This window comes from Lactuca serriola, chromosome 7, assembly GCF_051521515.1.
Source record: "Lactuca serriola cultivar US96UC23 chromosome 7, Lser_US96UC23_V15, whole genome shotgun sequence".
In the NCBI taxonomy this organism is placed as follows: Eukaryota; Viridiplantae; Streptophyta; class Magnoliopsida; order Asterales; family Asteraceae; genus Lactuca; species Lactuca serriola.
In genome coordinates, this window is record NC_136414.1 from 122,857,693 (window position 1) to 122,885,641 (window position 27,949).

Consider the following 27,949-nt stretch of genomic DNA (forward strand, 5'->3'; position numbering starts at 1 on the left):
AAGTAACACTTTTGGTCCTTTTAAATAAAAGAGCTTCCTTTTTAGTCCTTAAAATGCTTTTCTTGACACTTTTGTATAATTTATTTGATGAAAACACGATTTTTAACCCAAAGTTTACATAGTTGACAGATTCAGCCCCTCTAGAATAGTGATTCTCGGTGAAGGACTCATTTTTCGTAACTTTTACAGTTTAACCCAAAATCTAAAAAGTTTGCATTTTTGGTCCTTTTTTATAATGAAAAGCATTTTTGACCCTTATAAACATTTTTTTTATGCCAAATACCCCCTGTTTTGCAGAAAGTTACATTTCCAGCCCCTCAACTTGTAAAATTTCGCATTTGGAGGCTTATTGGGCCGAGAAGCCCATAATTAGCCCAGTAGGTTAAAAATTTACATTTTAAGTCCTTAGAAGTTTCTAAAAATCAAAAAAATATTTATGGAAACTGTTTTGGCCCCTTTTAACCTTCAAGAAACCGTGACTTGTTGATTTTTACCCCAAGTTTGTAATTTTCACAATTTAAGCCCAAAAATGGGTTTTATGTTCAAGTATGTTCATCCTAACCTTATAAACTATTTTTATTGACTTGATTAGTGTAAAATAGCTTAGGTTATGTTTATTTCCTTTCTCATGCCTTAGATCTCGGTTTTACACACTTTTTGATAACATATTCATCACAAAACACATGATATCACACACATACATACATCAAATCACACATAGCATACATTTACACATAGATCTACACATTTTCTTGTATTCTCCCCCATAAAACTCATAAAAACCGAAAAGAAAGGGGTATGAAACTCACCTTTGCTTGTTGTTTTCGATTTGAAGAAGAAAAGAGAAGAGTTTATTGTTATTTTCGGCTTTAGCAACCTTTCTTGGAAGATCTCGAACTTAAAGAGCTTCTAAGATGCGAGATCATGAATTTATATGAGTTAAGAAGGGATTTTTGATAGAACAAAGAGTCTAGAGTGTGGATCCAAGCATCAACTTACCTAAGATGATGATTTTTATGAAGAATCCTCCTTGCAAAGTCCTTGAATCTAGAAATTTTTGAAGGAGAAGAGAAGGAAATTGTAATGTGTTCTTGAGAGTATTGAAGTGGAATTGTTTTTTGTGTGTGTGATATTCTCGACTGAAAGAAGAAGGAGAAGAGGAAGAGAGAAGATTGATGAGATGTTTACTTGGGTGTATGGGATTTGCATGGAGACCCATTGAGTAAAAATGAGGTGGCAATGCAAAAAGTCAACTGTTCTTCTTTGGTTGGGCTTGGGCCGAGAATGGAGAGGGAAGAGAGAGTTTTTGGGCCTTAAATGCTTAAGCCCAATTTCATGGTTATGTTGAGTGATTTTTGGTCCTAATAAATATAAATGTGATTTTTATGACCTATTAGGGCTAAATTAGGTTAGTTATAGCCCAAGAAGGTTCATTTAAATATTTTGTTTCATTCTAGGCCCAATATGGCCCAAAATATTAAAATAAATGAAAGTAGGTACAATTAGAGCCCATTCAAGAGTTCTAAGCCCAAGATAGTCCAATTGGAAGCTTATTGGTCCATTGGGCCCAATAAGGAAATCCTAGTCTAAAATGGAGTTAAACAAGGATTTCTAGCGTTTCCAATAGTTTGTTGCCTATTTGTAGTGCATGTATGAGGTGTTTTATTGAAATTTTGTTGTTATTGAATAAGCATCTTACATGCTTTCACATTGTTGGTTCACATTTGTTATCATTGTTCAATGTTTACAAGGCTTCAAATTCCTAGTTGTGACATTTCAATACATTTGAAACTTAAATTTCCTTTTCGTTTTTCATAGTGGAAATTGGTAAATCCTCATTTACCTACCTTCAAATATTCTGCAACTAGATTACGACATCCCTCTTCTAGGTTGTAGAGTATTGTGTTGGATCCTGGCCTCGATGTTTCATTTGGGTGTCACATCAAGGATTCTAATCAACTTAACTTGAATTTTCTCCAGTTTTGTAGATGTCTAGTTATAATAATCATGGTCTTCCCAAATCCCATGGAACAAGCTTTCAAAACGAAGATGATATTCCATGATATGATCGAGGAACAAGAGATCATGCTTCACTACCTCTACCTTCTCCAACTATTCTCCCTAACCCACAAGTTCGAAGTCTTGAAAAGTTCAAGCTCACTCAAGCCCTTTTGGCAAACATGGAAAACCTGTATGTACACGTCTTAGAGATGAAGTCACACATTGATAGGTGAAGGATGTTAGGTGTCGAGATTTCAGGTAAGTTGACTGTTGACTGGGTTCTTCAGTCGCTTTCTGAATCATATAGTGAGTTCGCTAGAGAGTATACTATATGATGGATCATGACGTGACCCTCATTGATTTGACCTATTTGCTTATAGCTGTTGAATCAGTAACGATTTGGCGAGCTGGTCGAGCAAATTTGTCTGGTGAATCAAACTCCCAAACTTCAATGGACATTGAAAATGGTGACATTGGAGATGCAAAAAAGGTAAATTCTGAGATAGTTCCTTGTGCCATTCCAAAAGATCCCATTTGCTTTTATTTCCAAAAGAAAGGGCATTGGAGATGAAGCTACCCTATTTACCTGAGAGATCTAAGAGATGGGAGAGTCAAGACGTATGGGTCTACTTCAGGTAAAATCCATTAACTAACTCATTTAAGTTCCTATTCTAGATTCTTAATACATGATGTGATAAGATTACATTTTGATGTTTTGTAAGATCGAAGAAAAGAGAGGAAACTTAAGGGAAGAAGTAATTTGAATCTAATCGTGAAGAAATGGATTTCGATCGCATTGATTGAAGATTGGATTCTTGAGCTACTACTTGGAGTTAGAAAAGATTGCTAAGAAATATGTATTAACATAGTTTTTCAATTGTATTGCATTGTAAGGATAAATTTTTCCGCAATAAAATAAATTTTGATTTTATTTATTTATTTATCCTTGCATTGGCGTATATAAAAAATTGATGTTTGAAGGTTTCTATTATTAGCAATAATGAATTTGATTCTTAATTATGTTATTTGTGGAAATGTCAAGAATTTACCAAATAGCGAGAGTTTCTCATTGCCCAAGTTTCAATTGGACAGAAACTTGGAATCGTAAAACTTGGTTGCATGATGAATGAGAACTTTCATATTTGGAAGTTAGACTAATTCGTTAACAATGTGTCAAGTGAAGGACTAGGAAATCGAGTACACAAGGTTGTGTGTTGATCAAGTCCACCACAAGAGTAACAAGGATATTCGTCATGATTTACTAAGGTTTAGTAAATATGATTATACTTATAAGATTAAGTGTAATTCTAAGTTGATTGAAAGAGTTTCAATAAATAGCAGAACGAATGAAGAAGAATCAATTAGGCAGAAAGATAAAAGTTTCTCTATTCTAAGAAGAAGGGAGAGTACCTTTTATTGTGTTTTATGATAAGTCTTAATGATTAAGAACCATATCTCAATTAATCCTCTAAGTGAGTCTTAGTACATTTGTAAGTCTGAGAAGAGGAATCGAGAATTGTGGAAATGGTTAAATCAAGAAGTCAATCATACTTTGTTCCAATATCAAGTCTTAGAGTTATACTCCAAGATTGTTAATTGAGTGACAAGTCTTAAGAAGGTTTATAACACTCAAAAAATGTGGAATTTGGAAAAGTTTTCTTATTCTTGCACATTTGAAATTGGTAAGTTGTGTTGTCTTGGATAAGACAAAGACCAACTAGGACCAATTATGTGAAGTGTTTTGTCTTGATAAGAACTACACTAACTCTTGAATATTTGTTTTGTCAAGGAATGTTTCTTGACAAGAGAATCTTATATGTCAAGGAGTCAGTGGGAGTCTTAATGGTCTTGAAAGGTTTCAAGAACAAATCAAGAATAAACCTTATCGATCATCACTAGCACACGACTTGAGGTTTACAACCTATCGTGTTGACATTATTTTGTTTCTGTGTCATTCCAATTGAGTTAATTATGCATGTGAGTTCTATGAGTTCTCATTTGAATGCATAAAGACAAAGCGCCTTGATCGATGGAAAGTACATTGATATGTAAGGATAAGTTACTGAACTACTTGGAAGACATGGTGGGCACTCGTGTTACCAAAATGCAAGAAATCAAGATTAAGAAAGTTCGGTCCATATGAGTTTGGATTTGTCGTAAACTTTGGTTTTGACAAATTCACATGGATAGGAACACATACACCATAAAATCTAAGTGTCATAAGATTCCCTCCTTCATGAAAATGATTGTGAGGAAATGCTTTCACTAAGAGAGATTTTAAAAAGATAGCAATTGTGAAAATTGTATTCTCAAATTCGATTATGGTTACGGCATCCCTTTCCATAGTTCAAATTGTGAGATTTGGAAATTAAGTCTGAACATTTGGGAGTTAGTAACATAAGTTCTGAATTTGTCTAGACACACATGTGAGCTTTCTAAGACAATGGTGTATAAGTTTAAGAAGCTTAGATCAAGTATTAGAAATATGAATGTCGAAGCTAGTGGGAGCATAAGTGTTATGCTTATATGATAATAATCATCACGATAGTAGGAGAATAAGTGTTATGCTTGTATGATTATTATGTCAAGTATTGCAAGTTAGCAATATTAATCATAGAAAACAAGATTTATACTTTGCAAAGTCGTAAGGGTTGAAAAGTTGTTTTGCTATAATTAAGGGAGAGAATATTATGCTTCATTTCAAATCTAAAGGCTTAGATTGTGGAATGTTAATAAATTTAGTCAAGGATACATAGTGTGTTCTCAAATTTCGATTATGATTACGGCATCCCTCTTCATAGTTCGAATTATGAGAACGTGACACATAAAATATTATGGCAGAAGATTGATAAAGTATCATATCTTTATGTAAGACATTATGCATCGTGTCCCATATGCTTCGGGTATAGGATCGATTGCAAATGCTATAATATTTCACCATTCTAAAATTTTCCAAATGTCTAGCGCATTAAGAGGGAAAAAGGACTAGAATCGGTTTGGACTAAAATATTTAAACAACTATCAAAGGACGATCCAAAGTTCGTTGAAGATTGGTTGCTTGTGAGTAGTTGGAAGTATGGTATTGGATGGACCATATCGACATTATTATGAATAGATAAGATTCTATTAAGAATGAGTTCTCATATGGCAAATATGGAAATGTTTCCATATTAGGAGTTGGATATTGAGAGTCTATGTCTAGATTAGAAACTTTTATGCAAGAAGGATGTTCAAAGGAATGTACTTTGAGTGAGAGACATCATATATATAGAATTTTTTCTGATAGCTATTGGCCAAATCTTGATGATTTTGAGCTATGACTTTATGAAAGGATCATTACATAAAATGTTAGAATCTAGCATATTCTATAAGTGGCAAGAATTTGATATTCTTATACTTATGATACGGATTAGGATTTGTGAAATGAGTATGATTGGAAATGTGTTCATTTGATCTATTTCACAAAGTAAGGACCATAAGTAAACATTGTGTGCATGCTAAGAGCATGGGACAATTGTAGTAATAATTCAAGTAATATGTTAATTAACCGAAACAACAAATAATGAGTAATCGATATGGTGATAAATAAAAGGTGTTTTATTTATACTCAAAGATTTGGAACCATATAGGATTAGTATTACTCTTGTGTTTCACTTTGCATGTTTTGACTTCCTGAATAATTAATTATTTTAGAATAATCAAATTATTCGAATGGTCCACAGTCATTCATATGTTGGAAGTAGGTATAAATGAAGACTGTCATGAATTGGTTTGTAGATTGTGTATTAGACATAGTAAAGGTTTGTTGCAACGTTCTTGAGTGCTTATCAATATGATTTTGAGCATTGGATTAAACCCACGCTCACAAGAATCACTTCATGGATTTTATCACGAGTGATTGTGAGTCAATAGTATTGTATATTCTTGAAACTGAGACGTGTGAGTTGTTATTTGCTGGTCGGTTGCACATTGATGACAAGTAAACGCACCAGTAATTGGTGTTATAAAACTTATTATTGTGTGTGATTCGATGATTGAATGCAAGCGAGCATATGAGTCGAAGTTTATCCATTCCTTTTACCCAAAGTGGGATAAAAGCAATATTTGTGGGCCCCTCGATGATTTAGTCATGACACCCTAAGCGCTTGGCCAAGCCGAGACTAATTTGATGTGTTCAATTGTAGTCTGTTGTCAGTCGTAATAAATCGGAAATCGCGAAACAACACATAGACTGAGAGAATGATTTAAATCCATGTCTCACATCTATGTGATATGAAGAATGGAGGAATATATGATCCCTTATCTAAAGGACACGCTTCTGATAAGATCAAAGTTGACAGCGGCTTTTGAAAGCTACGATTGCTAATCAGGATCTGAAGTCATACGCAGAATAGTTATTAGACTTATCCAAGTGGGAGACTGTTGGATTAGTGTCTAAGTCCATAACTATTTTGGTATGTACTTGACCCGATTTTGCATGGTCCTTTTGGGTTGCCTTCACCAAAGCGACTTGATAGGATGGTTTATGGAGAAAGAGGATTAATTATGATTTATTAATATATTATATGAATAATATATTAAAAGAGAAATCATATTGTTTAATTAATAATAGTCAAGAATTAATAAGAATTAATTTTGTGGCTAAAAGACATTAATTAAATAAAGGGGACTAGAATTGTCAATTGTGTGATAGTTGAATATTGGGCTAATGGACTCTATATTAGAGGGGTGGACGAATTTTATGGGGAAACCCATTAGAAATCGTCCAAGACATCTAAAAAGGGAGTCCATGGGCTGCTTGGGGCCTAAGCAGTCAAATTAGGGTTTCTTTGTTTGATAACCCTAATAGCCTCACTATTTACAGACCTCTGGAGCACCAAAAACGTGAAAAGGAGTATTCTTAGGGTTTCTATACGTTTTTGGGTGCTTCTCCTCTTTTCCTAAGTCATTCTCTTGCTCTTGGTGTTTGTGAGCCATTAGAGGTACTACACTTGTGGTATTTGCTTTCAAAGCTAAGGATATTCAAGGAACTAGTTGTTATTAGTATATAACAACAAAAGGTATGTATTATATTCTTCTATGTGGATTTCGAAAATACTACTAGCATGCCAGGTTTCTTTTTGTGTTCATAAAGTTGTATAACTAGTAGTGATAACATAGATCCAATTCTAGGATTTCATGCACACATAGGATTGTTTGTATAAAACCCATCAGTACATACATTACATATACAAGTATACTATAACATAAATATGATCCACTGTATCGGAGCATGCCTTCATTGTCTTGGCCCAAGTTGTAACCAGAATCTCCTGGAGGGACAGCATGAGTTTACATATAGATCTATACTGGATTGACTATCCTACACCTTGTTGCTAGCTACAGTGGGACCTGCAGGTCTTCGGGTGCCAAATGTCATTACTTTTGATGACTTACATTTTCGTGTTCATAGTCGATAGTATGGTACAATTAATCACATAATACCTTGATATAAATCCGGTTTAAGGTAGTTAGTACAATAGTAGTTCCTATAATACAACACTACAGTACTAAATTAATTTACCCTTTACATTTATTTGGTGATTACTTCACTTAAACAATATACAAACTATATTTTGATAATGATACTTATTGGGAAAATTACACACTTTTAAAAGAAACAACCATACAAAATAGTTGTACCTTGGTATAAGGCTACTTTTAGTAGAAAATATAGGATATTCTAGGAGTTACAAACTTTTACAAACACTTACAAACATATTCATACTTTTACTACAAACGTTTACAAATTCGTACTTCAAACACTCTTTCAAACATTTTGATACAAATATAGACACTAAATACTTATGAACTCACCAGCTTTAACGCTGATAAACTCTTTCAAAATAACTTGTATTCTCAGGTCATCAGTAGACATGTACCGATGCCAGCTTTTGAGAAGATGGAGCGCATACAAGACTCATCTTATATTTTGATTCATATTTTGGTGTCTTATATACTACAGAACATAATTGTATTAAAATTATATATTTAATGCAATGGACGATGTTGTTTACTTGTTTACTATTATACTGTGTTGTGATACTATACATGACGTCTTCTGCCCGAAAACGTTTCCGCCGTTCTTGGTTTTGGGGGTGACAATATATGTTGGCCCCTCGATGATTTAGTGATGACAAAATGTAAGTGCTCGGCCGGGCCTAGACTAATTTGATTTGTTCAATTAGTCAGTCGTCATAAATCGAAAATCGGGAAACAACGAATGGACAAAGAGAATGACTATAATCCATGTCTCAGTCCACATGATATTCAGAATGGAGGAATATATGATCACTTATCTAATGGACGCGTCATTGATTTGTTCAGAGTTCGACAGCGGCTTTTGAGAGCTATGATTGCTAGTCGGGTTATTAATTCGTACTTGCAATAATAGTGTTAGACTTATCCAAGTGGGATACTGTTAGATTAATGTCTAGGTTCATAAGTATAATTGGTAAGACTTGACCCGACCCGGCATGGTCCATTTGGGTTGCATGGCATCATGCATTTGGATAGACTAAAATTAGAGAGAATAACACTTAAGGTTTATTAATATATTATAAGTTTTAATATATTAATAAAATTATTTAATTAGTATTGATCAAGAATTAACCTAGAATTAATTAAGTGATCAAAAGAAAACTAATTAAATATATGGGTTGATTGTGTAAATCATCCATACTTATATAGTGGGCTATTGCTCCATGAATTATCAAGTTGGGCTAAAACCCATAGGATGCTCCATGGATGCTCCATGGTGTATTTGAACCCATGGATCCAAGGAAATGGAAAGTTATGACAATTAGGATTTACCCTAATTGTAACAACTATATAATCATCTTATTTTGTGCAAAAATCGGCACTAGTGAAACAAGTGAGGGCAACCCGATTTTAGAAGTGTTCTACTTTCTCTCTAAATTATTCCAAATGTATTTGATGTTGTGTGAACCATTTTAGGTGTCACACTTGGGGCACTAGGCTCTCAAGCTACATGGAATCAAGCACCAAACAAGTGGTATATAATTCTACAAGAATTTATATTATGTGTACTTTATATTATGCTAGTTAGAACAATACCTTGGAAATTGATATTTGCATGTATAATAGAGAAAACATAGATCCAAGGTATTTAGGGTTGCATGTACACCATAGGAGTGATAAAATGCTCAAAACCCAACATCATATCACTTCATTTTCTTCATTTCTAACACTTTAACCTCAAGAACTTCCACTCTCTCTCAACTATCATCAAGAACATTCATCCTAATATTCCAAAGAGTAAGTGATTCTTCCATTTGTTAGTTGATAACATTCTTAATCTAGTATCACCCTTTTATTACATCCATGAAATTCATCTTTTTAGATAGATCTTCTAATCTTCATCCATTTCACCAAGAACACCAAGAACACACACTTGTTCTTGGTGGCCGTGAACCCCCTTCAAGCTTCCAAATCGTAAGTATCCTTTCTATATGATTAATACACATTAGACACTCTTTATTAACACCCTAGAAGCGACCATTCTGCATGATAAACAAGAGTGTGCGGTAGTACACCCTTGCATGGCCGTACACACCTCAAGACCTCCCAAAATGAGAGTATTGTTCATCCTCTTGTTGTACATTAGACACACTAGTTTCCTCATGGATCAAACACCCTTCTTGCATGTTTTTTCATGAGTATACAGCTGTACACTCCGTGACCGTACACCCCATGGCCGTACACTCTCTTGTGCGGCCGAAAACCCCTTTTAGTCAATCACATATGATTGTAACACATAGTTTAAGTGTTTTCCTAGTCCCTAAGGGTGTTTCCTTGCATGTTAGTGGTTTAAGACACTAATTACATGCCTATATATGCCATATGTCATTTAGGACTCGTTTGTGTCTTGGGAATTCATTCGTGGAACTTCTCATCCTTACACGAATCTGCAATTGAATCACCCACATAAGGTGAGTTCATACCCCTATAATCAATATTTTAAATGTTTTAAATGCTTTTAAGGGGGGATACAAGTTAAACACAATGATAATTGTGTAAATGTTATTTGTGATAATCATCACAATTAAAAGATTTCTTATGCTTATATAAGTGATCAAAAGCATTTCAAAAACTCTTTTTAAAGCTATATTACTTTATTGTTTATAAAGCGCCAGTTTTAAAGTACAGTCATAACTCAGTAGATAAATGAGTTTTATTCAAATTAGTAACAGCTCAAGTAAACACACTAGTAAACTATAATAGGTATAGTTTAGGGTTGAATACACACTATAAAGAGAAACATAAACAATATACTATAAAGAGAAACAGGGAGAAACATACTATACACTAGAACAGAAGGAACATACTATAACAAGAACAAGATAACAATAATGTGAAACCACTATTTCACGGCTTAGCAACATACTTGTTAGGCCGTGTTTTGTAACCAAAGTCTCCTAGAGGGAGAGCATGAATTTGTGTATAGATCTAAACGGGATTGACACCCCACACCTTGTTGCTAGCTACAGTGCGACTTGCAAGTCTGCGGGTGACAAATGTCACAACAGTTTCGGCGCCATTTGGTCGTCATGTTAAACACGTGTCGTATCAGTATGGTTATAATCATCTCACATTTTAACCTTAATTAACAAACTAGTTTTAAGGTAGTTAGTGATTCAATAATTACTTATATAATGTTACTGAATACTTTCATTTTCCCATTACATTCATATGGAGATCTTCTCCCACATAAAGTAGTGCAAAATATTTTCTAGTAAAGATAGTCTTAAACTTGGAAAAACTTACAAAAGACAAACAGTAAAGTCGAGTCTCAGTACATTCATTTAGAAAGGGGCCTATAATGCTAACTTTATGATTCCGTAGTGCATACATCAGTGATATATATATTAATCGGATCCAGTAGACAGTAGAGTGTGTGCTTTCTGCTTCATTTCATGTTCCTTGTTTGGTTGTGTTCTTAGAGCAGATGCACCCAGTCTACTATCTATTCGATCTTTGTTATATATATATATATATATATATATATATATTCCGCATACACCAAGTAATCATAAGGAGTACCAGGTATGGGTTAGGTCATAGCATGCAAATTCAGTATATCGTTTTCTAGTACAAAACATACTTTTCAGACAGAACATTTAGTAGGCTAAACTAGAAACTTATCAGAAAAAGGGTTTAATCCATTTTATTAAACCGGTATAACATAAAGGACCTTTAGTGGTTAATTTTATAATACCTTAGTTTATACAACAAGGTTATATATAATTAATACCCGATAGGTAGTTAGATGTGTGCTTTCCGCAATACTTCTCGTTCCTTGTTCGGTTGTGGGCTTAGGGCAGATTCACATAATTAACTAAGTGATTATAGAAGGAGCTACTGTGGTTACTTTTTTTACTAAAGGAAATAAGGATTTTTCTTAAAGAATGTTTTTATCAAATAAAGGAACTATTACAATTAACTTTGTAAGTACCAAATGAATACACCAGGGTTATATACAATGAAGATCTAACAAACAATGGGATGTGTGACTTCCGCCTCATTCCTTGTTCCTTGTTTGGTTGTGGACTTAGGGCAGATTCACACAATCGATTGTCTGTTTACTCTAAATTGTATATAACGTGTATCCATTTAGTACTCATAGAAGGAATTTTAGAGCCAGTTTTACTTTCAATCATCACATCAGAAGATATAGGAGTTTCTGAAGGAACATGCGTACTTTTCTAAAAGGAACTTTTAGTTTACTTTACATCACTAAAATATTAAAATACTTATGAACTCACCAGCTTAAATGTTTATCTACTCTTTCAAAATTACTTTTATTCTCAGGAAACTATTAGACAAGTACGCGCTCTGGGATTCAAAAGATGAAGTATAGTAGCTTGGTCTTGTTTTGTTATTTACTTTTGTGAATCATTACTTGTAAACACTTTAATATTAATACAATGGTTGTTTTTTACTATGATTGCTATGATACATGTTTTGTGATACTAAACATGACGTCCTCCGCCCTCGAACGTTTCCGCCGTTCCAGTTTGGGGGTGTGGCAGATTGATATCAGAGGATTGTTTATAGTGAACTAAGTATATCAACCGATAAAAGAAATACAACTATAAATACAATGGGGCCAAAGTGCTCTGGATAATATTATATTTTAAAAATATAACAATACCTTATAAAAGTATACATACTTGATTATACATACGTACTAGAACAAATATCACAAGAAGAACAGAACATATGTATTTAAAGGTTGAACACTGCGGTCAAACCTGGACAGTTATGTAATCATATCTGGGATCAATATAGCCTGATCAACTATCTTCATTTGAGATGTGACCGACATGTGTTTGGGAGTGATGTGGTGTTGCAACAATCTTAAAACTTACCTAACTCTATTCAAGGGATTTCTAGATCAGAACAAAAAGTTAGAATACTATGGGAGTATTTTAAGATACTACAAGAAAACAACAAGTTTAAAACATACCAAGTTCATTACATCAAAATACTATAGGAGTATTTTAGGCACTATAAATAAATTATGTGAGAATTTAAAAGACCCTTCTGGTAGGTCTATGATTCTGGAGTGTGTACTTCCAAGGTTTTATATAGTTGAAATTTTATAGCCTTAGAATTTGTGATCTATGCTTCACTACATGTTCCATGTTTGGTTGTGGTTTTGGAGTAGGATCACTTATTCGAAGGTCTATTTAATCTTAAATTATATACAACTTGTATACATTGTGGAATTATAGGAGGACCCAGTAAGGATCACCCCATAATGTTACCCTTAATCTCATAGGTTCTTTACACACTTCCATTCTCGTGCGACAAACCCTGATAGATGTAACCACTCCATCATAACAGTCAGTAGAGGAGTCAAGGAAAGACAAAAAGAGATTCAAAAAGAGATTTCCAAAAAGTGATCCGCCGGAGAAACTAAAACGTCTTATGCGTCACACTAATATATAATTACCTTAATTGACTTCGTGAGCTAATGGATACACTACTCACACTATGTGTTATAATCATTTCTTTTCATGCAGCCGATATCAATTATTCAATTCACAGAGATTCATTCGAGGATAGCCACTTCTGATTCATAAAGTTTATTTTATATAGACTCTTTTATGAATTGTTTCCAGAACTCAATGAAGGTCAGAACTAGATACACTCAGAACTAGGATAACAATGTCATTCAACTTTCGGCTTATAACCACTGCTATAGAATTATTCCCGTCTCATCTTTGTATTCTTTTTAGCAAAGATGCCTCCTTGTAGATCGAGCTGGCGCACTACTCCGATAACTCCAGCTCAAACTCCACTACCCTCTCCACAGTTCGATCCTGCTGCTCTCCAAGCAGCAATAGCAGCCGCAGTAGCAGCTGCTCTAGCCCATTTAAGTGAAAGTGGTACTAACGGAATCGGTAGCAATACCCACTTAACAAACCCCGGAGTTACACACAGACACCCACGGGAATGTTCGTACAAGGACTTCATGAACTGCAAGCCCAAATCCTTTAATGGAAATGGTGGATTCATTGCTATGATGCAATGGTTCGATAAAACAGATTCGGTCTTCGCAATCTATATGTGCCCAGAAGGGAGCAAAGTGAAGTTTGATGCCTGCACCTTCTCCGACAGAGCCCTGACATGGTAGAATAGCCATGTTAAGTCACTGACCCTATCAATGGCTAACTCAATAGGTTGGAAGAACCTAAAAGAGTTGATGTTGGAAGAATACTGCCCAAGGGGCGAAGTTCAAAAGCTAGAACAAGAGCTATGGGAGCATACCATGATCGACTTAGACATAGTGACCTACACTGATAGGTTTAGAGAGATGGCAACACTATGCCTTGAGATGGTTACCCCGGATTGTAAGAAGATAGAAAGATACATCAAGGGTTTATCTACCTTGATTCAAGGAGATGTGTTGTCTTCTAAACCAACTACATTCGATTACGCCAAACGCCTGGCCCAACGACTCATTAACCATGGAGTCCGCCATGGCGTGGTGGTCCTCGTTCCTAAGCCGTCAAAGGGAGATGAATATAAACGAAAGTTGGGGAAAAAGAGGAAAGAGAGAACAACACAGGAAACCATGCAGGAGAAACAAATGGGTACTATATACGCCGCCACAACATTTTCTATTCCAGCACCACACCTATGTCGGGAAATGCAATGCTTGAATTGCCACAAGAAGGGGCATACTGCTCGGTTTTGCAGAGCATCGGCACAACCAATCTCCCAAGTCCCCAAAGTAGAAGTAAATCAGGCCTGATATGGCTGTGGTGAGACACGACATTACAAGAGGGACTACCCAATAACGAAGAACTCAGGCGCGGATGGACGGATTATGATGATCACCGCAGGAGAGGCTACCCCGGAGTCCCCAGCGACCAGCGGTACGTCTTCGAATTAAGAATTGCTTTAAAAATTAATTTTTATATATATATATATAAGATTAAAACTTGGGGAAATATTTAAAAGTAACTATAATAACTCACTCGTATGAACAAGTCACAGCATTCATGAGAGAACTAAAGATCCGTTCAGGGAAGCTATGATGGCTCAGTATGTACATCTGGGTTGTGCATAGCTAAGATTTTGCTGACTTAGAGTGAGTGATTCCACCTCAATTCCTGTTCCTTGTTTGGTTGTGGATTTAGAGCAGAGTTACTCAGTCGACCGTCTTATTCATCTTAATTATACATAACTTGTATATGTAAGGCGATCATAGAGGTACCGAGGAGGATCATAATATAGAGTATTAACACTAGTTATCAAAACACTTGCACTATTTGTACTTGCTCATCGCGGTACAAGTGTGACAGTGGTAGCATAAAGGAGAAAACAGAAAGCACTAGAACATTTACATAGAGTACATTGTCGAACACACTCGGGATACACTATCTACCATAATGGACTCGGCGAGTAGATCATTAAACTCCCGTGTCCAAACCCGCTACTATTCGACGAGTAGGGAAGCCAACTCGCCGAGTAGGTCCTCCAAGAATCCAAACCGAAATGTCATTATCAATACCTGAGGATCGGGGTGTTACAACAGACGAACTTTTCTAAAAAGAACTTTTAGTTTACTTTACATCACTAAATACTTATGAACTCACCAGCTTAAATGCTTATCTACTCATTCAAAATAACTTGTATTCTCAGGAAACTAGTAGACAGGTACGTGCTTTGGGATTCAGAAGATGAAGTATAGTAGCTTCGTGTCTTGTTTTGTTATTTACTTTTGGATTCAATCTTTGTGAATCACTACTTATAAACACTTTAATATTAATACAATGGTTGTTTATTACTATGATTGCTATGATACATGTGTTGTGATACTAAACATGACGTCCTCCGCCCCTTGAACATTTATGCCGTTCCGGTTTGGGGATGTGATAGTATCTATTGATGTCACCGCCACCACCACCGCCACTTTTTCAACTATTTTTTAGAGAAACCAACACATCCTTTCCTCACTGCAATCATCTATCTCCTTACTTCAGTTTATTTCTTCTATTTATCAAGACATCACTACCAAATTTTTGGATCCAGATCCCCAGTACCTTCTGGTGGTTAAAGTAACAACTTGATATCTCTTTAAATTCCTGTTCTTTGAAATGTTCATATTTGCTTCATATAATCACGGTATAAAAGCAACGCTTATTAACACAAAGTTTCTTAATTGTTTCTTTATATAATCAGGTCACGGTTGTTTTCTTTACTTCTAGCGAACAAGAAGTGGGAGTAGCCTCATTGGTGTTTGAACCCCTCATGTTTCAGGTAATAATCTATTTCATGAAATCCTAAATGGCCAAGTAAATCCAAATTGGTAGCATATTTCGGATTTTCAGAAAATGGAGAGCGCCATCATTGGTATTGTATTTCAAGAGCTTCGTTCTTTAACATAGGGTTTGCATGGTCATCAGATTGTGTGGTATTTTGCAGATATTTATGTCGATCTGAGTAAGTAGGCATCTTCACATTTTCTGATATGAGAAAAAAAGAGACATGAAGAGGACGGTGGGAGAGACAATATATAGACTAGTTATAGATCTTTTAAGTAACCTTCACCTCTTCTTATTTTTGTTGTTAGGGTGGTTCTTAGCAATATTTTTTATGTATATGTATTCATCTGACAAATATGTTTTAGATCTATGTATATGTGTTTAAGTGTTTGTGTGTATTATTTTGTTAGTTGTATTCCTAGATCTAAATATTTATGTCCTTGTTTGTATTATAGTGTTATATCTACATATCTATGAGGATTTGCTTTTAAATTTTTATATGAATATTATTTTGTTTCCATAAAAATGTTCTAGATATGAAATTTTCTTTGTCTAAGATGATAAATTTTTTCTAATATTGTTACATGTTATTGTATATATTCTTTAACAAATATTGGCATGTAAATGATAGTTTATTGCATATTTAAGAGATTTGATTGTTCTTTTTGTATATTACAAAGTTAGATTTTTCTATAAAACACTAAATTTATTAAGAAATCTATTATCATGTTCATATATTTTTATGTGAAATTTTATATTAAGTGTATTTCTTAAGGCATTGAGATTATAAAATATTTTTTTTGTATTTTAAGAAAATGAAAATTCAACTTTTATATTATTATAACATTGTATTTTAACAAATTTAAGTAGTGAAACTTTATATAAATTATAATGAAGAAAATAGTTTCATTTACAAAAGAAATTTGACACTCTTGACAAATAAAATTAATATCTTTCAATTTCACAATATAGGATAAAAGTAGTTAAATAATAAAGGTAATTGGTAAGTTGAATCAGATATAACAATAAAAAAATATATAAAAAATACATGTTGTCATGCTAAAATGTGTACCTCAATAAACCTATTGTAAACTTGAAGATGTGTGCAAGTTCCGTATATTTTCAAAACATTTCTTAATTATTAATTTAATTTACCATCTATTATATAGGCAAATGATTTAATCTATATTTCGTTTATATATTGTCAATTTATATCTTTAATATAGTAATATATAAAATGCATATACATTGTTTTTATGTTAAAATATAAAAATTATATACGATAGAAAATAAATATGTAGATGAGACGAATATTACTTAATCTATAATGATTATATGAGAGTGTAAAGTTTGAAATTAATCATATGAGTTCTTATAAAACAACTAGATTATGACTCGCGTTAAACGCGGAGAATATAAATTAGATACACATCACATTAATAGATAGTATTGTTTTAGGTGAAATTTTAATAAAAAATGTTAGTTAGATTCATTTTGAGTTTTTGAACCAAACTTATTAAATAAAAATATTTAATATTTATATTAGAGTAATTTGGTGTTTTAATACAGTAATTTTTAACATAAATGATCCACGTGATATTTGTTTTATCACAACATGATGCGACTCATTGATTAAGACATGTTGTGAAGTAACTTTATGAATTGACATTGTTCGGTATACAAACCCCCATGGAGGCTCATATGACACTTTTCATATTGGTAATGTAAAACAAAAGGCAACAAAAAGTTGTTATATGTACCAGCAATGTTTAATTCTGTAAAGAAATTTGATAAACATTACAATTAAAGTGCATTGCCATAGCCATAAACATCAAACTCAGACATTGTAGTTTGGTCAATTTCTAAAGTATCTTTTCCTTATAAGAATAAAATATGATTTTTTAGGCTACACCTAATCAGATATACATATCTTTCGATCAAAGAAATTATTACAAAAAAAGCCTTGTTATGAAGAAAAATATAAGATTATTTTCATCATTTTCCAAAGGTTAACACTAATAAATAATAATGAACTTTCAAAAATCTTACATTTTGGTCACTGCATCTAACTAACAAATAAATTTCAGTTTAGAGGATTGATTCAAGAAGTACATCCATGACTTCTTGTAGCTGAATTTGGGGGAATGCTAAGACCTATTAAGATATGTGGAAATGGTCTATGAGACTACGGTTGCTTTCTGGAGGACAATACAAATTCAAAATGTTATCACGTATCTTTCCTCTAGTAGATTGATTAATTTTTTATGACATCTCAACAGGAATATAGTAACAACAGGTAATAAGAACAGAGTAAATGCATGAAATTAGAGAAGAAAAAGGAGACAGAGTAAAGAAAAAACCTGGAAAAAAAGAAATGGAGAAGAAGACCATTGTAGAAGAGCATTATAAATCGTACGACTCAATCCAAAATCGTAAGAATAAAAAATTCAATGTAATTCTCTTTCTCTCTCTCTCTCTCTCTCTATATATATATATATATATATATATATATATATATATATACATAGTATTTTTGAATAAAGAAATCATTATCTTCCAAAAACTTGGGATCCTAAGATTTCAACTTGGAGATTTTCGGCTATTCATCTGGAAAAAAAGATATCAGTTATATTGATTCAAAATTTCAAATTAATTAACTTGCTTATTTAATGAGTTTTAAAATTCAAACCGCTATCTCAAATTGATTCATTTACGTGAGATATTCTGCGAAATAAATTATGAATAATATTGACTTTAATTTTTACTCACAAATATTTTGTTGATTTAATGGTATTAGATTAGATTTTGTGGGTTAATAATCGAATTATTGGTATGCTTATTTAATGAGTTTTTTCAAAAAAAAATAATAATAACTAAACGGGTTTGAATTTTGAAGACAAAAACTATAAATAAGGGAGTTAAATTAGAAACAATAAACAATATTAATTATAAAATTTGATATCTCGTATATAAATAGAATAATATGCTTCAGTTGATAACATAATTGTTAAATTTAAAGATTCTATAATTAAATGTACTTGTGTTTGATATTTATTTGGGGAAGATGATATCAACAATTTGATCTAAGGGTAGAAAACATATGATACAATCAAGGGTCGTGATTGCTTCATTGGTAAATTAAGGGTTATCTTCTAATAATATTTAGATATGAATGAAACTAATATGCTTAAAGTAGATTGATTAATTTTTTCCATGACCTCTCAACATTAATACACTAATAACATGTAACAAGAAGAGAGAGTAAATGCAAGAAATTGGAGAATAAGAAGGAGAACAAAGTAAAGAAAGAACCTAGAAAAAAGAATTGAAGAAGAAAATTGCTAAAGAAGAACATTGTAAATTGTAGAACTCAATCCAAAATCGTAAGAATAACAACTTCAATGTAATCGTATATATAGGGTGTTTTTAAATAATCAAATCATTATCTTCTAAAAAAAATAGGATCCTAAGATATCATTGTGGAGATTTCCGGCTACTAATCTAGAAAAAAAAATCAGTTATATTGATTCAAATTTACAAATTAATTGACTTGCTTATTTTATGAGTTTTAAAATTCAAATCATTATCTCAAATCGATTCATTTTATGTGGGATATTCTGTGAGATAAATTATGAATGATAGTGACTTTAATTTTGACTCTCAAATATTTTGCAGATTTAATTGGATTCGATTACATTTTATAGGTTAATAACCAAATTAATGATTTGCTTATTTAAAGAGTTATTTAAAAAAAAAAACGGATTTAAAATTTGAAGCCAAAAGCTATAAATAAGGAAGTTAAATTAGAAATAATATTAATTATAGAAATTAATATCTTCTATATAAATAGAATGATATGTTTCAATTGATAACATAATTGTTGAATTTAAAGATTATATAATTAAATGTAATCGTGTTTGAATTCTATTTGGGAAAGATGATGTCATCAATTTGATCTAATGGTAGAAAACATATGATTGAAATATAATCAAAGGCCTGATAGGTTCATTGGTGAATTAAGGGTTTTCTTTTAATAATATTTAGAGATACGAAGGATATATATTCGATATAAAGGAGATATTGTAATAATGTAAATGGTTTTCATTTTGATTATATTCCCAATAATTCTTGATACGGTAAATTTAAAAGGAAAACATGCTTTATATTATTAGGACATCCTTATACCCACCACATACCACATATGTGGTGGGTGCCACATCAACACCACATTCCACTACCACTAACATGGGATACTTACCACTAAACACACCACTCCACCTCATTTTTTTATTTAAATTTAATTCAAAAATACATTAAAAACATTTTTTTAATACTAGTTTTTCCATTAAATTAAAATACCAAATTACATTAAATAAAAACTAAATTAATTGAAATTAAAAAATAAAATAAAAATAACAATCAAAATAAAAATTACATTAGTCAATTTAAAAAAAATTAAAAAAAAACATTAAAAAAAACTAAAAATTTCAACCATATATAAAATAAACTACCCCCTACGCCTACGTCGGGCTCGAACCGACTCTTTCATTGCTTGGAAAAGTTCCAAGTCTTCGCCCTCAAGGTCGTCCGCTTTCATTTTCAAGATTTTCATATTAGTTTTTGTTTGGAGTGTCTCTTGTGCCTCTTGAAATGATGTTTGTGCTTCGATCATTTTTTGTTCCATCCGAGTCATCACCTCGGCCTTCGTTTCTTGAAGCTGCACATATCGATCAAATTTATCGCCGAACATATCCATAACACTAGAATTCGAAGATGTTGACGCCGCCTTTTTTTGCTTTATTTCTTCCAACGGGCCGAGGAAGAGGTTGGTCGGTTTCAAGATTTATCGGATCGTCGTTGATGTCGATGTGTGTTCGGCCGTCCGATTGTTGAGAAGTTCCATCGGGGTTTCTCGAACGCTTTGAACCGGAAGATTGGGAACTTCCTTCTGTTTGCTCTTTCCATTTTGGGGCGTCTTTCAATTTTAGCCACGGTTTCATATACGGAAAAGTTTTGCGTGTAGGCTTTGTTTTTTCATATTGGTCCATGGTCGCCTTGAATACATCAAAATCGTTCGAGCCGCTTTTGCGTATGTTTAGGAGATTGTTGTAGATTCCTCCAAAATCGATGCATTTTAGTCGAATATCTCGCCGTTTCGACGTAATTTGATCGGCATTTCGAGTTTGACTTTCCATTAACTCGTAAAAAATGGCTCGGACTTTTTCCCAAAAACTTCCGTAAGTCTGGCTATCTCATACAATTGGATCTTTGGAAGCCGCCACCCATGCCTCCGCTAACTTTTCTTCTTCTTCTTTTGTCCATGGGACCCTTTCTTGGTTGGTAGTGGGTCGGGCCGTTTTTTTTCCTTTTTTCTTTTTTGGTTGAGGTGGTGGTGAAGGTTGCGTTTCCGGAACAAAATCCGGCGAAAGTGGTGGTTGTGAGCTTGGTGGTTGTGAAATTGGTGGTTTTTGTTGTTGTGACGATTGTTGTTGGAATTGTTGTAGTTGTTGGAATAGTTGAAATTGTTGGTATTGTAGTTGCATTTGTTGTTGTTGGAAAGCCGGAAAAGGTTGATATTGTTGTTGGAAAAGTGGTGTTTGTTGGATAGGGGAGCCACTTTGAAGTAGATTGATCAAACCGCCTTGAGGTGACTCCATAGTCGGGAATTGTCGAGGTGTTGTATCTAACGCAAAAGCGTTATCGGGTTTGCGATTTCGGTAGTTTGGAGGGGTATTTTGGTTGGGATCCATGATTTTTGGTTGTGAAGATGTAGTGTGTAGTTTGTGTATAGAGAAAGAAAAAATGGTGTAAAAAATAAGGAGTAAAAATATGGTATTTATAGGTAAATAATTGTTTATTTATTTATTTATTTATTTTTAAATCTAGCCGTTCAACAACGGCTACACAAAAAAGAAACGAAACAAACGGTCGAATTCTTGCATCGGAGCCTCATTGGTCGTTTAGGGCCGTTGTCCGGGACACGGAAGGCCACGACCACGACCCACCACGAACCACCGAGGTGGTGTGCACGGCCGTGGTTCGTGGCCAACTAGACCACGGTCCTGCTCGTGCTACGTATACCGGTTAGTCTTATATTGTAGTTATCAATGGAATGTTTATCCATACAACATATTTAACTGTAATTTAAAATTTATTTGTGTTTTTATATTATCTCATCTTTCAATATCTTTTTATAAGTGTAATTTAAAATTTTAATTTTTTAACGCTAAATAAAAAAACGAACATTATTTTGAAGCAAAAGATATCTCTATATGCAACTCTGTAAATAAATACATCTTAATAAATCAAAATGGTCTAAAGTCATGTTAATAACAAATTAATTTTTATTCTATTAATTAAGTAATATGTGAAAAATTAACTTAATATAATACACATAGTGTTTTATAATAATATTTTATATAAAATATCTCATAATTAATCAAGAAACATTGATATTTTACTTTACTAAAAGTTGGAATACATTTTTGACGTTATGATAATTATTATGGCGAGTCCTAATTTAAATAAAAAAAAAAGTAGATAAAATACATTTATCTTTACTAAAAATGAAGAATGTTAAATTACTAAATAAATATATGTTCCTTTTTGGTTTTCTAATGGAAAACACGATAATTTTGTTTAAGGGTTGGTGATATGGACTTTAAGTAAGATCATAATATGAGTTAGAGTTTAAATAAAATAGTAGTTTAATATAAAATAAGGTTTTATCTAACAAATTATATATATATATATATATATATATATATATATATATATATATAGACTTAGGTTCAAATGTTTTCACTATTTATTGTGTGCATGTATGATTAATTCTGGACCAATCATATATATATATATATATATATATATATATATATATATATATATATATATATATAGGTTCAGGTTTATTTGAGATCATTCTAATTTTATGAGACCGTGAGACTAAATCTAAAAATAATTTTAAAATGCAAAATAAATGGAAAAATCCAAAAATTCTTTTTTTAAATATTATTTTCGGAACTTGAATTACCTAAAAAAATAAAAAATAAAAAATAAAAACTTCGTTTTTTTTTTTTTGAAAAATACGTGAAATATTCTAATAGAATATTACACTGACATATTTCTAAAAAATAGTTTTAAAATGCAGAATAAATGGAAAAATCTAAAAATTCTTCTTTTAAATATTATTTTCGGAACTTGAATTAACTAAAAAGAATAAAAATAATTAAAAATAAATTCCATTTTTTTTAAAAATACGTGAAATATTCTAATAGAATATTACACTTACATATTCTAAAAAATAATTTTAAAATGCAGAATAAATGGAAAAATCTAAAAATTCTTTTTTAAAATATTATTTTTGGAACTTGAATTAACTAAAATAAATAAAAATAAATTCCATCTTTTTTGAAAAATACGTGAAATGTTCTAATAGAATATTACATTGTACATATTCTAAAAAATAATTTTAAAATGCAAAATAAATGGAAAATCCAAAAATTCTTTTTGTAATATTATTTTCGGAACTTGAATTAACTAAAAAAAATTTAAAAAATAAAAAATAAATAAATGAAATAAAAAAATACATCTCACGGTCTCACAAATTATAGGTGGTCTCAAATGAACCTAACCCTATATATATATATATATATATATATATATATATATATATATATATATATATATATATATATATATATATATATATATATATATATATAGTAAAGTAACAAGGGTTTTGGCAGATTTGATCCACAACTTTTCCAAATATCTCATTTTTTGTCTTTCTTGCTTTTGTGGGCAGTTTATGTCGTTTTCTATAAAGTTTGTCGACACGTGTTATTTTCATTTTCCTTCACCGTTTTGTCGCCCAATCAGGTTTAGATTTCTGTTTCTGAACCTTTCTCTACCGCCTCATCTCAACACCGTCTATTGTACCCTCTGCTCCCCCACCCACTGTCTCCATTTACGTCTCCTCCACCGATTAGCGTAAGTGGGAGAAGAAGACGCCTCCACCGATTCCGCTCAATATCGGTAAGTGGGAGAAGATGTCCGCAAGTTGGCGATGAATGGATCGACAACGCCTTCCTTCATCTTCACCAGGTTGATGGTTCTTCTGCCTCACGCAACCGTCCGGTTACCCGACTTTCTCTCTCTCTCCTTTAATTCTCTTCTTCTGCAATTCTGATCCCGACCGTCTGGTTACCCGCTTCTGTTGTTTCTCTTTATTTTTATCTCTTCCTTCGTTTTGGGGTATGATTTCGTCGCCCTATGGAGGATTGATGCAAAATAACTTCAAATCACAGGAATAGATTTGGGGAAAGGTAATGACAATAAGTTGAGACACAAATTACAAGATTTTGCTGTTTCATTACACCTTTCTTCTTACAGGTTTCATCGGAGATAACAGGTGAGATTCGATCTCTAGAAACACCACACAACTACGAACGAAGAGAAAATATGGGAGAAGAACAACAACATCAAGACGAGAAAGAGAACAAGGACTTAGGTCAGTTCTCAAAACCAACTATACAGTGGTTAAAGTAATTTCACAGTTTAAACATGTTTTTTTGTAACTTGGGATGCCATTGTTCAACCAATTTACTCTTTTTCCTGTCTGTGTATGTTTCAGACATTACTTTTATCTGTGGTAAATTACATGATGAAGTCAGCAACACATGTATTTCATTGTACATATATTAACATCAATTTTTTAAACCATTCATTTGTTAGAAGAACTCCCAAAAGATAATGAAATTTTGATGATTTACATTGTCTGTTATCTAGCAAGCCAGGTACCATTTTTTGTTTTCTATATTTTATTTAGTTATATCTTCTACTATGAAATCATATTTGTAGGTATTTTCACATTCATCCATTAGTATCACGTCTATGTGCATCAATCTACTGTACAGCCCAAGTTCTTTAGTTCTTCATCCTTTCAAGGTATCAATATTTTAATATTCTATAACATATCCTTTTGTAGTATTTTTTTTATATTGATTCATTAAGTAATAAAATAATTATTATTTTCTTTTCCGTTTCAAAGCAGATAAATTGCTTGCTAATCTTTTGGAGCCACTAATATGTGAAGTCTTCATCGAATATTCACAAAATTCAGGTTCTAATCTTCTAAAAATCTGTAATTATTTATCCATTAGACAAAGCTATGAACTAGAGCTGATAAGTTCAGCTCATGTGCAGCCTGGAAAGAATAAATTAGAGTCCACTGAAAAAGATCTGAAAGAAAAAGAAGAGGAACTTCAAGATTTGGAAGCGCTTAATGCCTTAATCAAGCATTGATAATCAAAGAAAGATCAAGCAATGATTAATTACAGGGTGCTCGCAAAGAGTTGATTTCTGTGAGCTTCTTTTCTTCCAACTCTATGCATTTGTAATAAATCATGTTTATAAATTTATGATTATATTTCTAATTACATTTTATCCTCCGAAAGAAGCCTCATGTTTTTTGGTCAATTGATCTTTCATAGAAAGTTTGTTGCTTCTGTTAAATGTAGAAGCTTTGTCTAAACGGATTCTTGATTTGATGATATTTGGATGGAATTACTAGGGACAATTTAGCAAGTCGCCTCCAAGTACGCAACTATTTTCTTGAAAATGTTTTTTTTGTTAAGTGGATAAATAATGTTTGTTTGGAATAAATGACCATCTTATCATTATGTTTACTATGGAGTTTATAAGTAAATTTGAAAAAAAATGTTCATTCTTGGTGACTAAATGAGGAAAGATAGGTTTTCTTTTGCCAATTATCTGATTAATAGAATGTCAACGAATTTATTTTCGTTTTTTCTTTCATTTTGTTGACCAGATATATGTCTGCCGATATAGTCATGACACAACAGTTATAGTAGCTCTATAATTTTGTAGGTAGCAGTTGGCTACGAAACTAATGAATCTGGTAGAAGAAAATAAAGGTACAATATGGTCAACTTTCTTTATATATTTATTTGGTTTTTAAAGCCTAAACCCTCTTGGCACACATCTGTCAAAATTTGTAACGAAACTATATGTTACTTGCTCTTAAAGTTAGGGATTAATTGAGTCTATTTTCTCTGAAAGTTTGGGATCAATTGATTCTATTTCACTAATTGTTGATTATATTTTTGTATCAAGTCGTTTAATTTTAGCATATGACACATGATAAATTAGTATTTACATTGGTGGTGATTCAAGCACGTTTTTGATGTGCCTAAGATTTGTAAATCGTCCTTTTAAGTGTAAAAATGACTAGAGTGCAAGTAATCTCAAAATCTATGTTTTTGTGCTTACTGCAAACTGTGGGGTTAGTTTTTGAGGTTAAACCTATTGCATTTCAGATTAACCACATGTACTTTTTTACTGAATTAAACACCAACAAATTTCAGTTTGTAGAATTTGAGATCATGTGTTATGTATTTATTAATATGCTTTTTTGAAACTAAACATATTTAAATTTGTTTTAAAGTTCAAACTTAGTTTTGGGGCACAAAAGAAGGACGACAACGTTTTGCTGCTTGATTTGGTCCTTTTGTATACGTGATTTTTATAATTTTTGTTGCAAAAGTTCAGTTGTATTTTTGGTCATTTTTTTGAAGTGTGGTAACAATTTTGATCCCCATACCAAATAAATGACTATAGTTGTATTTTTTTACTCTTAAATAAATATTTATGATTTAATCTAATTTTGTGAATTCAAAGTTATACTAAATAACAAATTTCTATAAAAAATAAAAATAAAAAAAGGTAAATATAGTCATTTTTTATGGAAGGCGGACGAAAATCATCAAGGGAACTGAAATAAGGAACAATATTGCAGAACCTGACCAAAATCAGGCCTAATTGACCAAAAATGTAATTTACACTTCGGGATTATATGTTCGGAAGTCGATATTAATATCTTTAAGTGATATTATTGATATATTGTTGTTAACTATATTTTTTTTATTACACTGAAGTTTGTAATAATATTTGAGGTTCATACATTGTTAACAGGTAACCCATACGAATTGTGTCAAATAAAAACTCTGTAAACATGTTTATACAGCAACAAAGACAACTGCTTGAATTAATATTGAAGTAGATTGAGGATGTTTGAATGCAGAGGACGAACAAAATGAGAATTACCAAATTTCATGGTAAGAAAATCCAAATCACAATAGGACAAATTACATTATGTACTTTTGAATACCAATTGGTTCATTTGGAAGTACTCGATGATCTGAATTGAGAATATGATAGATGAATTCTTATTGAATCCTAACACAAAAAATATATTTTGAAGTGCATCAGGTATGATATTAGTGTTCAATATAAACAAACAGAATGTTAAAATGGTCATTTACTACTTTTTTGTTTCTGTCAAGTTCAGGCCCTTGCATCTAAAAGAGAACTTATATTCATGTTGCTCAACCCGAATGATCCAACAATGGAGCACATAAATTCCAATAATTTTCATAGCACATTTGCTGGTAAGAGAACAATGTTATTCCGACTCAATTTGTTTGCATATTGTTGTATTAAATTCATTTTAATGTGTATTTTTTTCAGCTTTGAACCCATCCTTCTAGAGCAATTGATCAGAACAGAACAGAGAAAGCTATAATGTTTTTTGTGGATTAAGAAATGGAGTTGTTAAGACTATTGAGTCTCGCCAAAAATTTAATGATAATGAGAGTATATTTGTCTTTTTTCTTTTGGTAGTTGTATACATCTTATTCTACTCTTTTGGATACAATATTTGATCTTCTATAAAAAGATGTAAAAACATGACATTTAACCTATTTTTCTTGCTTTGTGTGTTATTAATATTAGATGAGTAAGTGGATTTAACTTGATTTTGCTGTGTGGTCAGTAAAAACTATTATGTCACACTCTTTATATTCGCTCCAAATTACAATCTTTATATTCTCCAATGTAACACTTTTGGGATTCATAATTGATATCAAAATCTTTTTAACCTATTTATATATTGTTAGACACGGACATAATTCATAAAGTTTTGTTCTATTTTGTTACGTCCTTACATAAATAGGCGAATTGCGGAAAATAGCAACATACTTTACGATGAATACCAATTAAGGCAATGAACTATAGTTGAACACGAGAAA

General features: G+C 32.2%; 1 long non-coding RNA gene across 16 annotated transcripts; it reads left to right on the plus strand.

Moving 5' to 3' along the window:
• Positions 1–23,701: 23,701 nt before the first annotated feature.
• LOC145062922 (uncharacterized) lies at positions 23,702–27,622 on the plus strand. 16 transcript variants are annotated; one of them, XR_013687768.1, is made up of 12 exons: positions 23,702–24,166; positions 24,234–24,351; positions 24,475–24,492; positions 24,576–24,637; positions 24,702–24,788; positions 24,892–24,963; positions 25,047–25,204; positions 25,361–25,438; positions 25,672–25,777; positions 26,835–26,977; positions 27,211–27,310; positions 27,390–27,622. It is a non-coding gene; the product is annotated as an uncharacterized LOC145062922 (long non-coding RNA). The 16 variants fall into 16 exon arrangements; XR_013687773.1 differs by having other exon boundaries at positions 26,944–26,977; XR_013687770.1 differs by having other exon boundaries at positions 25,731–25,777.
• Positions 27,623–27,949: the final 327 nt, after the last annotated feature.